We start from the raw sequence: 14321 nt of genomic DNA, 5'->3' as shown, positions 1-14321 counted from the left end.
ACAAAAGGACTGAGTTCCTCTTCCTCCCCTGTGACCTAGTAGGAAAGTCCCATCAAGGGGAAGTGATCAAGAAGTAGGCAATGTCGTCTGTGGCAGAGATATCCCCTACTCCCCTAACTAGTGAGCCAACATGAAGCCTAAGATGTCCATTGGACTTATCTTCTTGGGGTTTGTGTATTGTAGTATGTATATTCTGTACTGTATAACTAAAATCTACCTATAAGTGAGTATATAGCATGTGTGTCTTTCTGGGTCTGTGCTACCTCACTCAGTAAGATATTTTCTAGTTCCATCCATTTGTCTGCAAATTTCACAATGTCCTTGTTTTTAATGGCTGAGTAGTATTCCATTGTGTAAAAGTACCACAGTTTCTTTATCTGTTCTTTGGTTGAGGAACATCTAGGTTTTCCAATTCTTGGCTATTGTGAATAAAGTTGCTATGAACATGGTTGAGCAGATGTCTTTACTGTATGATGGAGCATCTTTTGGGTGTATGCCCAGGAGTGGTATAGCTGGATCTTGAGGTATGGTTAGTTCCAATTTTCTGAGAAAGCGCCAGATTGAGTTCCAAAATGGCTGTATAAGTTTGCCCTCCCACCAGGAATGTAGGAGTGTTCCCCTTTCTCCACATCCTCAATAGCATGTGTTGTCACTTGAGTTTTTTATCTTAGGCCACACCTCTTAATGATGTTATTTGCTATAAGACAATCATTCAAACACATGAATGTATTGGGGCCATTCTGTCTCTTCACAGCAATAGAAGCCAAACTAAGGCATACTATTACCTTATTTGATATGTGAAATAAAAGGGGCTGATTCTTCCCTAAGCCCATTAAGAAACCCTCTCTTGGGCTGGGGAGATGGCTCAGCAGTTAAAGGTTAGGGTCACAACAAAAACAATAAGAAACCCTCTCTTGGCTTTTTAAAGTTAAATATATTTAAGAATTTATCTGAACTTATTTACATTTTGGCTACATGAAGATTACCCATGAGACAGCATACAAATCAAGCAGACAGAATTCTGTGGGGTAACTATCTAAGCATTATGATTATGGAGAATCTCCATCTCTCAATGTTGATAACACTTAATGATGTCTGAGAATAGAGACGTTGGTATCTCCTTGCACTATTGTGATAAACCAAAAACATCTTACCACAGACAAACAAATCATCATTCCTCTAAAGCACTAAAGTGGAGCATGGATTAGATATAGATTAGATGGGAACCTGGAAAGAAAGCTCCAGAATGATCTGGAACAATCTCTGGGCGGCCAGGGAGCATCAGAGAGGTTCTAGACCACCAGGCTCCAAGGGTACAGGGAAGGCACTCAATGAAAGGTATAGAATTCTAAGAGACCAATAAATCATTATTTTAAAATTTTGAACAGAATTAATTCTACTATATTTTATAACACTTTCTAAATGTGCTGTTGGGGTCAAGGCATTAACAGGAGACTTTAAAATTAAGTGACATTTTTCTCACTAATTAATTAATTAATTCTTAATTAATTATAAATGATTTTTGGCTGACTCTGACAATGAAATTTATTTTTTTCCATTTTCTCATATACACACTCTGCTACACCTTAGTGAACAAGCTGAAAATTCGTTAAATAAATGTATTCATTAATGTTTTAGTGGAATGCAAAAGAAAAGAAAGGCTGCCAGAGCCACACCAAGGCTCTTCCACTTTGCCAAAAATGATTACAGTGGTGTTGGGGCTGATTATGTGAATCGAGGAGGCCGAGATGCTGGGGAGGCTGCTGTTCCTACAGCTGCTGTTCTCAGGGCCCTGCTGAAGGGGCTGCTCTGTTCCCAGATTCTGCACATCTGTGAATGGAAAACCAGAGGTTTGAATATGTTCCTGTCAGAGTTTCTTCCTTCTTCCCCTTCACATGCAGTGAAGATGCTCTACTGAAATTCAAGACATCAGCTTAGAATATGTTAATGTTCATAAATTAAATTGCTCACAGAAGGTGATCAATTTTTAATGTTTACACTCAAGATGTTCTTTTTAATTAACACTTAGCTACATTTGTTCTCTGTGTGATGCGGAAAATGTCTGAGCTTGCAGAGAACGGCAATAAGTTGTTAGACATTAAACTGCAGTAATTTTCAGACTTGCATCCTTCCACTAAAGAAAAAGTGCTTAGCTTCAGATGGCTGAAGCATAAAGACACCTGAGTTACTCTCAGAAGTAGTGGGAAGTTACTCAGTATGTACAGATATTTCAGGAAAGTTACTTGAATTCTTGATAAAGAGGTGGAAAAATATCCCTCCCAAAGACTTGTGATATGCTCAAGGACAGGAGTATGAAAATTGAAAGGAATTTCTTTATTCAGCTCAAGTTGATTAATTTAGAATCCACAAATATTGTTACTTAACTGTATAGAACTAAATAAAAATGACAAGACTGTAGTCATGGGAAATGGACCTGACTCCTTAGAGAAAACATGATCTGTGTTGAAAACAAATGTTCATGGGCCAAAATGGGCAGAGTGGTGTCCATGGTGGTGTTGCCAAATATCTTAGTTTGGTTTCTATTGCACTGATAAACACTATGACCAAAAACAACGTAGGGGAGAAAAGGTTTATTTGGCTTACATATCCCCTTAGACAGGAACTTAGGCAGGAACCTGGAGGCAGGAATTGAAGCAGAGGCCATGGAAGAGTGCTGATTACTGGTTTATTCAGCCTGGTTTTCCTGGTTTCCTTTCTTCTAAAACCCAAGGCTGGCACTACCCACAGCAGCCTAGTCCCCTCCATGCAAAACATTAATCAAGATATTTCTCCCACGGTCTTGTCTACCAGCTATTCTGATAAAGGCTTTTTCTCAATTAAAATCCCCTCTTCCTAAACGTCCTTGGTTTGTACAAGGCCAGCAAAACAACAACAAAAACAAAAATGAGATGAGATGTATCATTTTTGCTCCAATGAGATGACTCGGTGAGTAAAGACACTGCTTCCGAGCCTGATGACCTGAGTTCCATCCCCAAGAACTGCATGGTGAAAGGAGAGAACAGACTTTTATAAGCTGTCTTCATACTCCATATGCATGCCATGGCACACCATACCCCTCTCCATAAAAAATAAATAAATAAGTAATCTCAAGCCTTAGTTGATGATTAAAGAGCACTTCAGCCATATTATGACTGTAGTTGGCACTAGTTTGAGCGTTGGGACCAGACAGACTTTGAGGATGATGGGAGCATGATTTTGGCAGAATGGATTGAAATTTTCACTTCTGCTTATGTTCCACCTAGCTATTGGGTTGACAAACATTACATATACATGTTCGTGTTTCACTGGTGTTGACTAGCTGGCTAAGAAGCCAAACCACATATTTTCTATTTAGTATCCTCAAGCATGAATTTCTAGATACTTTCCATTATGCAAGCAAAATTCTGATGATAACAAGCCTTGCTTATAGGTACATATGCAAAATGTTATTGTGTGACCTATCAAAAATTTAAATCCATAACAAGTCAAATTATCTGAGACAAGGAGTATGCTCCCTTATAGTCCTGAAAAATGAGTGTTGGGAAGAACCTCTTGGTTCATATTTCTGAGCTAGTTATCATAACTAATTACACATGGAACTAGAAATGAAAATGATTACTTTTAACTTATCCAAATTTACTTTTCTTTAATTTCCCAAATATTTTCACAGTATCATGATGTGCAGGATTTCTCTGTGTAGCCCTGCTATCCTAAAACTCACTCTATAGACAGGCTAACCTCAAACTCATAGATCTGCCTGCCTCTGCCTTCCAACTTCTGGGATTAAACCACCATGCCCAGCCGTGTGAACAACTTTTTAATAGCAAGATATAGTTTGAGATTTAGTAGTAGATACTCAAAAGTGTTAAAGGTGTTTATTACAGTGGTTTTAACTCCCCAGAGACTCAGGAATTTGAACACTTTGTTTCTAGTTGTTTGCATGTTTGAGGAGGGTTAAGGTAGTATAGCCTTGCTGGAGAAAATATACCACAAAGGATGAGCTTTGAGATTAAAATCCATTTCCAGTGTGCTCTCTCTGCTTCCTGATTTATGTTCAGGTTTTGAGTTCTTGCCTGCTTGTTCCTCCTGCCATGCCTGCTGTCTGCTGCTGTACTGTCTCTGCTGTGATGGTCTCTCACCCTCTGGAATTAGGGGCCAAAAGAGAAGTTTTTCTTCTGTAAGTTGTCCTTGGCCATGGTGTTTTATTACAGAAACAGAAAAAAAAATCACTAACACAGAAGTAAAAAGAGAGAGCAAAGAAAAGGCAACAACTAGAAAAAAAAGTTTATTATTAATTGGACATTTATTTTGAATCTAGATATCTAATGAAGATTATATTTTATAAATAAAAATGTCCAACTCCTGTCAGCAACAATTTTATTGCCTTGGGACTTTGAGAGTTTTTACCCATTTGAGTTAACACATCACCTTGAAACATTTTGTTTGGTTAATCTATCACATATTGATTTAATGTATGATAGTTGAGTCATGGGGAGGTTATGCTATCCATAACATCATGCATACTGTACACAAGTATAAAGCAGTGAACTCATTCAGTGCTTACATTAGAACTGGTGTTAGAGTATATACACATATATGTATTTATATATTTATATATGTGTGTTTTTGTATATATGGCTTTTGTATATGTATGTGTGTGTGTCTGTGAACTCTTTGGAGAACTCTGAGTAATACAAACCATGTCTATCAAAGCTCCCTGAATCTGGTAAATAAACAAAATGTTGGCTTCTTCTTCTTTATTTTTTTTTTTTTTTTAATTTTTCAGACATAGTTTCTCTGTGTAGCATTGGCTATCCTGGACTTGATTTGTAGGCCAGGCTGACCTCGAACTCATGGAGATATGCCTGCCTCTGCCTCCCTGAGTTCTGGGATTACAGGCATGCACAACCATGCTCAGAAGTGGTAGATTCTTAATCCTATTTAAATATATCAATAATTAACAGACTTTTTCTGTAGCATTTCAGAAAATAAAAATGCCAAGCACTACCGGCCTTTGGCTTCTATTGCCACTACTCTGCTCTGCAGGTCTCTGGTACAGCTACTCAATCACATCATTAAGGGGTGGCCGGGGAGCCATAAATAGTACAAGCCTAAGAGACCTGGGTACATTCCAAAACAGTTGACTTACACAAACAGGCCACTTGTTGACAGCCCTCCTCAGCTGATACCTACCCAACCAATCTTTTACAGGTTTATCATGATAGCTTCGTTTTATAGCTTAAAATACTACTTATTTTAAAAAATGATAGTGTATTAACTAAATAGCTATAGTTCATGGTTATTAAAGAAACTGTATAAATAACAATGATTAAAATAATTTCTGTGCTTTTGATGAGATTATCATTTCTTTTTTAATTTTTATTTTATTTTTATTAATTACAGTTTATTCACTTTGTATAACAGCTGTAGCCTCCTCCCCACCCTTCCAAATCCTACCCTTCCTCCCTCTTCTTCTTCTATGTCTCTTCCCCACTCCAGGTCCTCCTCCCCTTCAATCTGACCCTAGTTTATCAGGTCTCATCAGGACTGGCTTCTTTGTCTTCCTCTGTGGGCTGCTAAGGCTGTTCTCCCCTCAGATAGAGATGACCAAAGAACCAGCCCATACGTTCATGTCAGAGATAGTCCCTGTTCCTATTACTGGGGAACCCTCTTGGACACTGAGCTGCCATGGGCTACAACTGTGCAGGGGTTCTAGGTTATCTCCATGCATGGTCCTTGTTTGGAGTATTAGTCTCACAAAAGACCCTTTGCCCAGATTTTTTGGTTCTGTTGCTCTCCTTGTGGAGCTTCTGGCCCCTCCAGGTCTTTCTATCTCCCCCTTCTTTCATAAGATTCCCAGCACTCTGCCCAAAGTTTGTCTATGAGTCTCAGCATCTGCTTCGATACCTTGCTGGGTAGAGTCTTTCAGAGGCCCTCTGTGTTAGGCTCCTGTCCTGTTTCCTGTTTTCTCCCTCTTCCAATGTCCATCCCATTTGCCTTTCTGAATGAAGATCAAGCATCTTACCCAGGGTCCTCCTTCTTGATTGGCTTCCTTAGGTGTACAGATTTTAGTATGATCATCCTATATTATATGTCTAATATCCACTTATAAGTGAGTATATACCCTGTGCGTCTTTCTGGTTCTGGGATACCTCGCTCAGGATGATCTTTTCTAGATCCCACTATTTGCCTGCAAATTTCATGATTTCCTTGTTTTTAATTGCTGAGTTTTAATTCCATTGTGTAAATGTACCACAATTTCTGTATCCATTCCTCAATTTAGGGACATCTGGGTTGTTTCCAGCTTCCTGCTATACAAATAAAGCTGCTACAAACATGGTTGAGCAAATGTCTTTGTTGTATACTTGAGCATCTTTTGGATATATGCCTAGGAGTGGTATAGCTGGATCTTGAGGTAGCATTATTCCTAATTATCTGAGAAAGTGCCAGATTGATTTCCAAAGTGGTTGTATGAGTTTACATTCCCACCAGCAATGGAGTAGTGTTCCTCTTTCTCCACAACCTCTCTAACATGTGTTGTCACTTGAGATTTTTATCTTAGCCATTTCTGATGGGTGTAAGATGAAATCTCAAGGTCTCTTTGATTTGCATTTCCCTGATGACTAAGGATGTTGAGCATTTCTTTTTTTATTTTTTTATTTTTATTAATTACAGTTTATTCACTTTGTATCCCCCATAAGCCCCTCCCCCTCCCCTCCCAGCCCCACCCTCCTTTCCCCTTCTTCTCGATTGCCCCTACCAAATCCTGCCAAGCCCTGAGCATGGGAGATATTTCCATCTTCTGATATCTTCTTCTATTTCTTTCTTCAGAGACTGATTTTTTTTTTCATATAGGTCTTTCGCTTGCTTGTTTAGAGTTATTTGTGGCTATTGTTAAGGATGTTGCTTTCCTAATTTCTTTCTCAGCTTGTTTGTCTTTTGTATACAGGAGGGCTACTGATTTTTTTTTAGTTGATTTTGCATCCTGCCACTTGGCTAATGGTGTTTATCAGCTGTAGGAGTTCCCTGATAAAATTCTTTTGGTCACTCATGTATACTATTATATCATCTGCAAATAGTGATACTTTGACTTCTTCCTTTCTAAACTGAATCCCCTTGATCTCCTTTAATTGTCTTATTGCTCTAGCAAGGACTTCAAGTACTATAAAAGTTAGTCATTAGCGAATTTTAACTAAGCTAGCTATTATAACTTTATAAATTGTGCCTAGCAAGTACAAAGTGTTTAAATAAAGATCCCTTAGTGCTCAGTGCTGGAAACAGGAACTATTTAATTGTTTTGTTAAAAAAAATGTCATCAGTAGGATATTCTGGATATGCTGGGTGTCTTAGTCAGTGTTATATTGCTGTGAAGAGATACCATGACTATGGCAACTCTTATAAAGTAAACTGTTTGAATTTCAGCTTGCTTACAGATTTAGAGGCATTGTCATAATGGCAGGGAGCAAGGTGGTATGTAGGCAAACATGGTACTGAAGAAGTAGCTGAGAGTTCTACATACAAATCTACAGGTAACAGGAAGAGCAGACACACTAAGCCTGGATTGAGTTTTGAAATTCCAAAGCCTAACCTGAGCAAGGTCACACCTAGTCTTAAAAAGCCACATCTTTTAATCCCTCTCAAGTAGCACCATTCCCTAATGATCAAGCATTCTGGTATATGACCCTGTGGGGGCTGTTCTTATTCAAATCACTAAACTGGATGTATTAGGGATCTCTAGAGTAACAGAAGTTACATTATGAATCTTCCCTCCCTCCCTTTCTCCCTCCTTCTCTCTATCTATCTCTCTGTGTATATACACACACCACACATATATGTATGTATGTATGTATGTATGTATGTATGTATGTAAGTAAGAGTGACTTACAGGCTGTGGTCCAGCTAGTTCAACAATGGCTGTCTATGAATGGAAGGTCTAAGAAGGCAGTAGTTGTTCTGTCTACAAGGCTGTATATCTCATCTGGTCTTTAGTGTGCTAGAATCCTGTAGAAGTAGGCTCTAATTGCAGTGAAGAAATAGACTTGTTGACAAGGTGAGAGCAAGCAGGCAAAAAGCCAAGCTTCCTGCTACTATGTCTTCATATAGGCTTCTAGTAGAAGGCATGGGCCAGATTAGATCTGAGTGAAAGGTGTCTCTTCCTGCCTCAATAGTCTCTGCGAAGGACTCTCATTCCTGTGAAACCATATGGCCAAATAAATTCTTTTCTTTGTAAGTTGTCTCCCTTGTGGTGTTTTATCACAGCAACATAAAAGTAAATAATTCAAGAGCTTTTGCCTTGACCTATCTCTCCTGATTGTTAGCTGATATGGCTGTCTCTGGCAACCTCTATCTCCATCACTTGATGTCTCCTCCTCTCATGTGCTAGACAACCTTCCTTAGTAAGGTAGTCTAGGGTACATTCTGAAAGAACAAAGATCAGGGACACAAAATCTTTCAATTCTAGAAGTTAAATATTATACAGAACATTTCAAGCACATCATGTAAGACTCAGGAAATAAAGAGACTCTACCTCCTACAGAATGTGTTACAGTGCTACAGAATGATGGTGTTGTGGTTTTTAATCTGCCACTGCTATTAGAGTCTTTACATATTCCTACTTTAGGGTTGTTAAATCTCAAATGAAGATCTTCTGATTTGATGCTGGTTAACAGGACTTGGGTGAGGTCTCTCTGGAGCCACCTTAAGAGCCAGCATTTCTGAGTGGGGTGTGCATGAGTGGGTGGTCTAATAAGGGTCTTTAAAAATGAAGTTTTTCTCTCTTTTTATCACTTCCTGTTTTATTTCATAGATTTTTAAAGAAAGGACCTTATGTGGCCTCCAAATCTGTGGTGAGCAGAAATTTCAGTTCAGTGGTGTGTATAATTTTTACTGCTTTAAAATAATAGATAGAAGTCCATGGAGGAGGGTTCTAATTTTCTACAAATAGGCAATCTTTTGTAACAAAAGTATATGAAGTGTATGTTTTTCAGGCATTAGAGGTCTAATACCTGGCTATAACTTATTTAGACAAAGACAGGCAAGCAACAAAACCACAGTTTTGTCCTTCTCGATAAGAAACAGGGACAGGAAATTAAGGGTTTGGTTCAAGGACACAGACCTACCAACAGAAAAACTGATGCCTTAAGACAAAACCCACATCACCAGTAGCTATGCCATTTTTGGTTTACTCTCTGAGTGAGGGTTGGCAGATCTATTCCTGTAAGGAGCAAGATAATATTTCAGACTTTACAGGGCACATGGGCTCTTGAAACTCTATACAATGCAGCTTTGCCACTGTCACACAAAAGTAGATGTGGTCAATGCAATTAAAAAGGAACATACCTGTGGACCAATAAAATTTCACAAAACAGACAGATTCCAGAGTGAAAGGACATCTGGAGTTTTATCCATACTTCCTTGGTTTCTGCTCTATGAGCCTTCTGTCTTTGCTGATGTTAATAGGTGCACTTTTGCTGGAATGAGCTATACTCGTGAGTTAAAGAGCTTTTCTAAATTCTCTGACAAATCATTGAAGCTGAAGTTATGAGGACCACAAAATATAGACTTTTTATCAAACATACATTAATGGTAAAGGTAAGAGTGCAATTAATGACTTCACTCTTGAATGCGCATGTAATGATTGTTCCCTGTTCTGCTATACATCTGCTGTTAGTCTAAAAACAATGCCCATGTGAATACTTCCCAGTCTCCCATGTAGTGTGCCAACCACTACTTAGATGAGTGGGAATCCGATACATTGTAACAGGATAATTGTGTTCTTTAAAAAAAAAATCTCCAGAAACTCCTACAATGGCAGCAAAAAAATGGACTGATCCCTGTTGCCCTGGTGTCTGAGCATCTCTGCCAAAGGAGAAACTGTCTCCAAGGAAAACACTATCTCACAACTCTGATACCCATTACACAACTGAAGCTATGGACACCTAGTTTCTGGTTTTTATTTCAGCCTTTCTGCAAACTACAACATGAATCCAGGAGTTGGGGGGCAGAGAGAAGCTGAGAACATTTACTTTTACACTCTGGACCAAATTATAAATGCACCCATTTCCTTTACCAATTCCTGTCTCCCCAGTTTTTTGACAAATAGCGATAAGTAGTGAGAAACAACCTGAGTTTCTGGTAACTTTCGTAGGTCCCTCTGCTTTGGTAAGAGAATATCAAAATTATGACTTTCATCTGACCTTCAGAGGACAAAGATTTCTCCTTGACCTACCACATAGACAACTTGCCTTTTAGGTCCTTCCTAGACTAGGGTTCACACTTTCAGCTGAGCCATTTATCCTCTGTGAATCATTGAACAAAAGCCACAAACTCTCTGGACTTATTTCCTGGTTTTGCAGATGGGAAAAAACCCAACTACTACAAAAATTACTATGAAATTTAACAGAGATAGTGTGTGTCTGTGTGTGTGTGTGTGTGTGTGTGTGTGTGTGTGCATATAATGCATATAATAGATGGCAGTGCATATAACCACTAACGTTCTTACCAAGAGCATATCATATTTCTGGCCCATCTTCTGCCCCTCTCCATCTTCTGAGGAGGATTCTGCTTCCATGATCGTTTTTGAGGTAATGTAGAATCACTAAAAAGGCAAAGCAAGATGGAGAAGTAGATGTGTTGCAGAACAAAGTGGGAAAGATAATGGGGCATAAAAGGGAGGGTTGGGAACTGTTCCTTTCATAAAATATTTTGGAAGGGAGGGTTCGAAAACTGTTGCTTTTATAAAATATTTGGGAGACATAAGTATGGACACAGTGGCCACAGACTAACAATTTAAACCCAAATCCTAGTTGACAGAGTAAAAAAGAGGATTGAATATCTGTGTTTCCTCTACGGGTTGAGCCAGATCGCCCAAAAGTACCTGTGATCCTGTTTGTCTTGTTTTCCAGATTCTCACTGAGGTCTCCTTATATTGTATGTCCATTTTGAGTTTTTAGATTTATTTATTTTTGTTCTACAGGTGAGTGTTTTGCCTGCATGTGTGTATGTGTACCACATGCATGCAGTGCTTGCAGAAGCCAAAAGAGGCCATCAGGGTCCCTTAGAACTGGAATTACAACTCAGGTGTAAACTGTTCTGTGGATGCTAGGAACCTAACCACATCCTCAGCAAAGCTCGAAGTTCTTTTAAGTATTCATCCATATCTCCAGCCAGAGCTCTGATCTTGGCTTATATTGGAGTGAAAGACTTTCTTAGAAATTTTTTTTTTAATTTAGAGGCAATTTGTCAGTGCAACGAAACATGAGGAACTTCATTCAGAACTTAATGCCAGAAAAAAATTGTTTCTCTAAAAATACAATGCTCTCCCCACCACCATGTATTCTGAGAAGTGTATTATTTTTGTTGGCTCAGATCAGAGCCAAATTTGTGGCCCAAATGTAATGATGTTATTACTATCTGTATTTGAAGTGGTTTTTTGCTTCTATGGTCGGACCATCAGGAAGTGAATAAAGTAAGGATTTTGAAATTGCTGGGAGAGGCATGGACATGACAGCATTCATTTGTAGAGTGATGAAGTGAAAGTTTCTGGGGTTTTTGGGGAACTCGGTTCTATCATATGAACATGTTTTTTTGTCTTGGTTCCAAATGTGGGAATATTTTTCCCTGGGGGGAGGGAAGAGAACAGCCCCTGCAGAAACTCCTGTGAAAAGTCAAGTGATGTTTGTCAGCTGGAAACTACCTTGTTCAAGGGCAGTAGTATTTGTGAGCTGGACTCTGAGAAGGGATAAGTAGAAGCCCACAGACAGTGAGAAGATGCTTTTGCATCATGACGGTTCGGTTCACAGTCTTTGAAGACAGAAATGAACCAGATAACTTCTCTTGCTGCTTTGGCAGAGTTTTGCCACTTTGGCAGACTTGTGCCATTTGGTCGGAGTCTTGACGCTTCTAATAAATTGTTCTGCTGCTGCTGAGGAGTGTTGCTGCTACTGCTTTGATTAGACTGCTGGTATTCTGAGGACTGAGTTTGGTAATTTATGAAGAACCCATCAACCTTTTACAGCAAGAAGTACTGTAAAGAAAACTATAGCCTCTTTCTCCACTATTCTCCTTCCTAAGGTAGGGGCACAGGAAGGGAGCTAGAGGTGTTCAAGAAGCTTAAATAAAGTAGGTGTTGGAAGAATCTAAAGCTTACAGAGTGAGGTATCAGTGGGAGTAGACTTAGGACAAGTGAAAACAAATCAAGCCAGCAAGTGAACATGAACAGAGCAGTCTGAAGGAGTTTCAAGAGCCAAGGTTAAATGAAAAAAGCTCCTTGTAAAAACCCACCTTAGAAGAACTAGTGACACAAATAAATACAGTATTTTGGTTTTAGAATTTAGAATTCCTTTGTGGAAAAACTCAGTTCATGGTCAGGTTGTTGCCAGTTTTAAAGCACGAAGTAATTGAACTTTGATACCCCCAAGAAGAAATTAAATGTGCTTAAGGATTATGGCTTAGAGGTTTTCCCAGCATGAGGCAAAATGGTTCCCAGCTAACCTGTCTAGACTAGTGATCCTCAACCTTCTGAATACCACAACAGTTACTACAGTTCCTTATGTTGTGGTGACCCCAAACCATATCATTATTTTCATTGCTACTTTATAACTGTAATTTTGCTACTTTTATGAATCATAATGTAAATATTTTTAGAAACAGAGGTTTGCCAAGAGTTATAACCCACAGGTTGAGAATCACTGATCCAGATGATTATGTGATCTACTATGCCATGCAGAACACCCAGAACTTCTCTGTGATTATAGATTAGCCAAAGACCTTGAACTTAATGCTACAGACTCTATACAAGGTCTCTCTCTCTCTCTCTCTCTCTCTCTCTCTCTCTTTCTCTCTCTCGGAGAGGGATAGAGTAGGGTAAAACTGGCTTCGTTAACAAAACACTGCATGTCCACTCACTTCAGTTCTCCTGATCTGAGGCTTTAGGATTTCCTACCCAAGCTCCCTGTTCAATCAGAAAAGCATGGCGTTCACTGCTTCAAATTATTTGAATGTCTTTCTGCTGTAAAAACAAGACCCAACAGACAATTCTTCATGCTAGGCCTCTGATGGTTAGTTTTTATTGTCAACTCTGCACAATGTAGAATCACTTGAGAAAAGAGCCTCAGTGAGGCAGTTATCTAGTTAAGTTGGCTTGTCTGTTGGGGGATTATTTTGAAAGGACCAGTCCATTGTGGGTGAGAACATTCCTTAGGCAAGGAATTCTGGACATTATACAGAGTGAAGAAAGCAGGCTGAATACAAGAAAGCATGAATATGTTGATTCATCATCGCCCTCTGTAATGGGATGAACTGCTTCAAGTCCTTACCACTAAGTAGTCCTCAAAATGAGGGACAGTAACCTGAAACTGAGAAACAAACAGACTCTTTTCCCTTCAGTTGCTTTTTCTGGGCTATTTTTTTTTTTATCACAGCAACAGAAAAGATAAAGACAACTTCCCAATTCATATTTTCATCTTCCCTTCCTCTCTAAGTTATTGAACTTGAACACTTTTTAGTTTTTAAATTTCTTCATAACTTGAATATTTCATCAAGTTCCCAGCAACTTTATTGAGTACATGTGTTAACAGTAAGGACAAAATGTCATTTTAGGACTTGATACTTACTACACGTCTTTATAAATCTTCGCTGTGTTTTTATGACTCAAAATTTTCTTTGAAAATTCCTTGCACCGGTATTTTTATACTTTCCAGCAAAATATAGTTCTTTTAGATTCAAAACTGGGTTCTACAATTATATGTCTCTTCCTCAGCATGGCAAGAAGACTGCTGTTCTTTGTTACCCTACTTACCCATGTAAGTATATCCCATCGCACTGTCTTCAGTGAGTCTTCTGTGTCCATGCTTTCACTTCATGTACCTGTGCCGTTTGCCTAGTAACCTCAGCCAAGCTCAAGAAAAGATGTAGAGCAGAGCCGAAGGCATGAAAGACTATTACAGCTAGACTTAAGAAATCATGATTAGTGGGCTAGTGGCACATACCTGTAATATCAGCCCTTGAAAGAGAGAAGCTGGAGAACCAGGAGTTGAAAGGCCAGCTTCTGCTACATAATTTGAGTCTGGTCTGTGCATAAAATAATAATAAGTAAATAAGGATCATTATTAATTTCTCTTTTGTTTAGTTAGATTTGTTCACTATTTGTTCGTTTGCTTGCTTGTTTGTTTTAAAGCAATGTCTCATGTATCCCAGGGTATCTTCCACCTCACTATACAGTAGAGGAGTCTGAATGACTCTCCTGCCTCCCTCTTCCCAGGGCAGGGATTATAGTTACTTGCTCTCTGGCCAGTTTACACAGTGTTGAGACCTGAACCCAG

General features: G+C 38.9%; 1 long non-coding RNA gene across 1 annotated transcript; it reads right to left on the bottom strand.

The window, feature by feature from the left end:
* Positions 1-250: 250 nt before the first annotated feature.
* Positions 251-14074, bottom strand: LOC132652473 (uncharacterized). Its single transcript, XR_009590107.1, has 3 exons — positions 13989-14074; positions 10502-10597; positions 251-1830 (listed from the first exon to the last, which is right to left on the bottom strand). It is a non-coding gene; the product is annotated as an uncharacterized LOC132652473 (long non-coding RNA).
* Positions 14075-14321: the final 247 nt, after the last annotated feature.

The sequence above is a fragment of the Meriones unguiculatus genome, chromosome 2 (genome assembly GCF_030254825.1).
Source record: "Meriones unguiculatus strain TT.TT164.6M chromosome 2, Bangor_MerUng_6.1, whole genome shotgun sequence".
Classification (NCBI taxonomy): domain Eukaryota; kingdom Metazoa; phylum Chordata; class Mammalia; order Rodentia; family Muridae; genus Meriones; species Meriones unguiculatus.
This window is presented reverse-complemented; position numbering and strand designations above follow the sequence as displayed.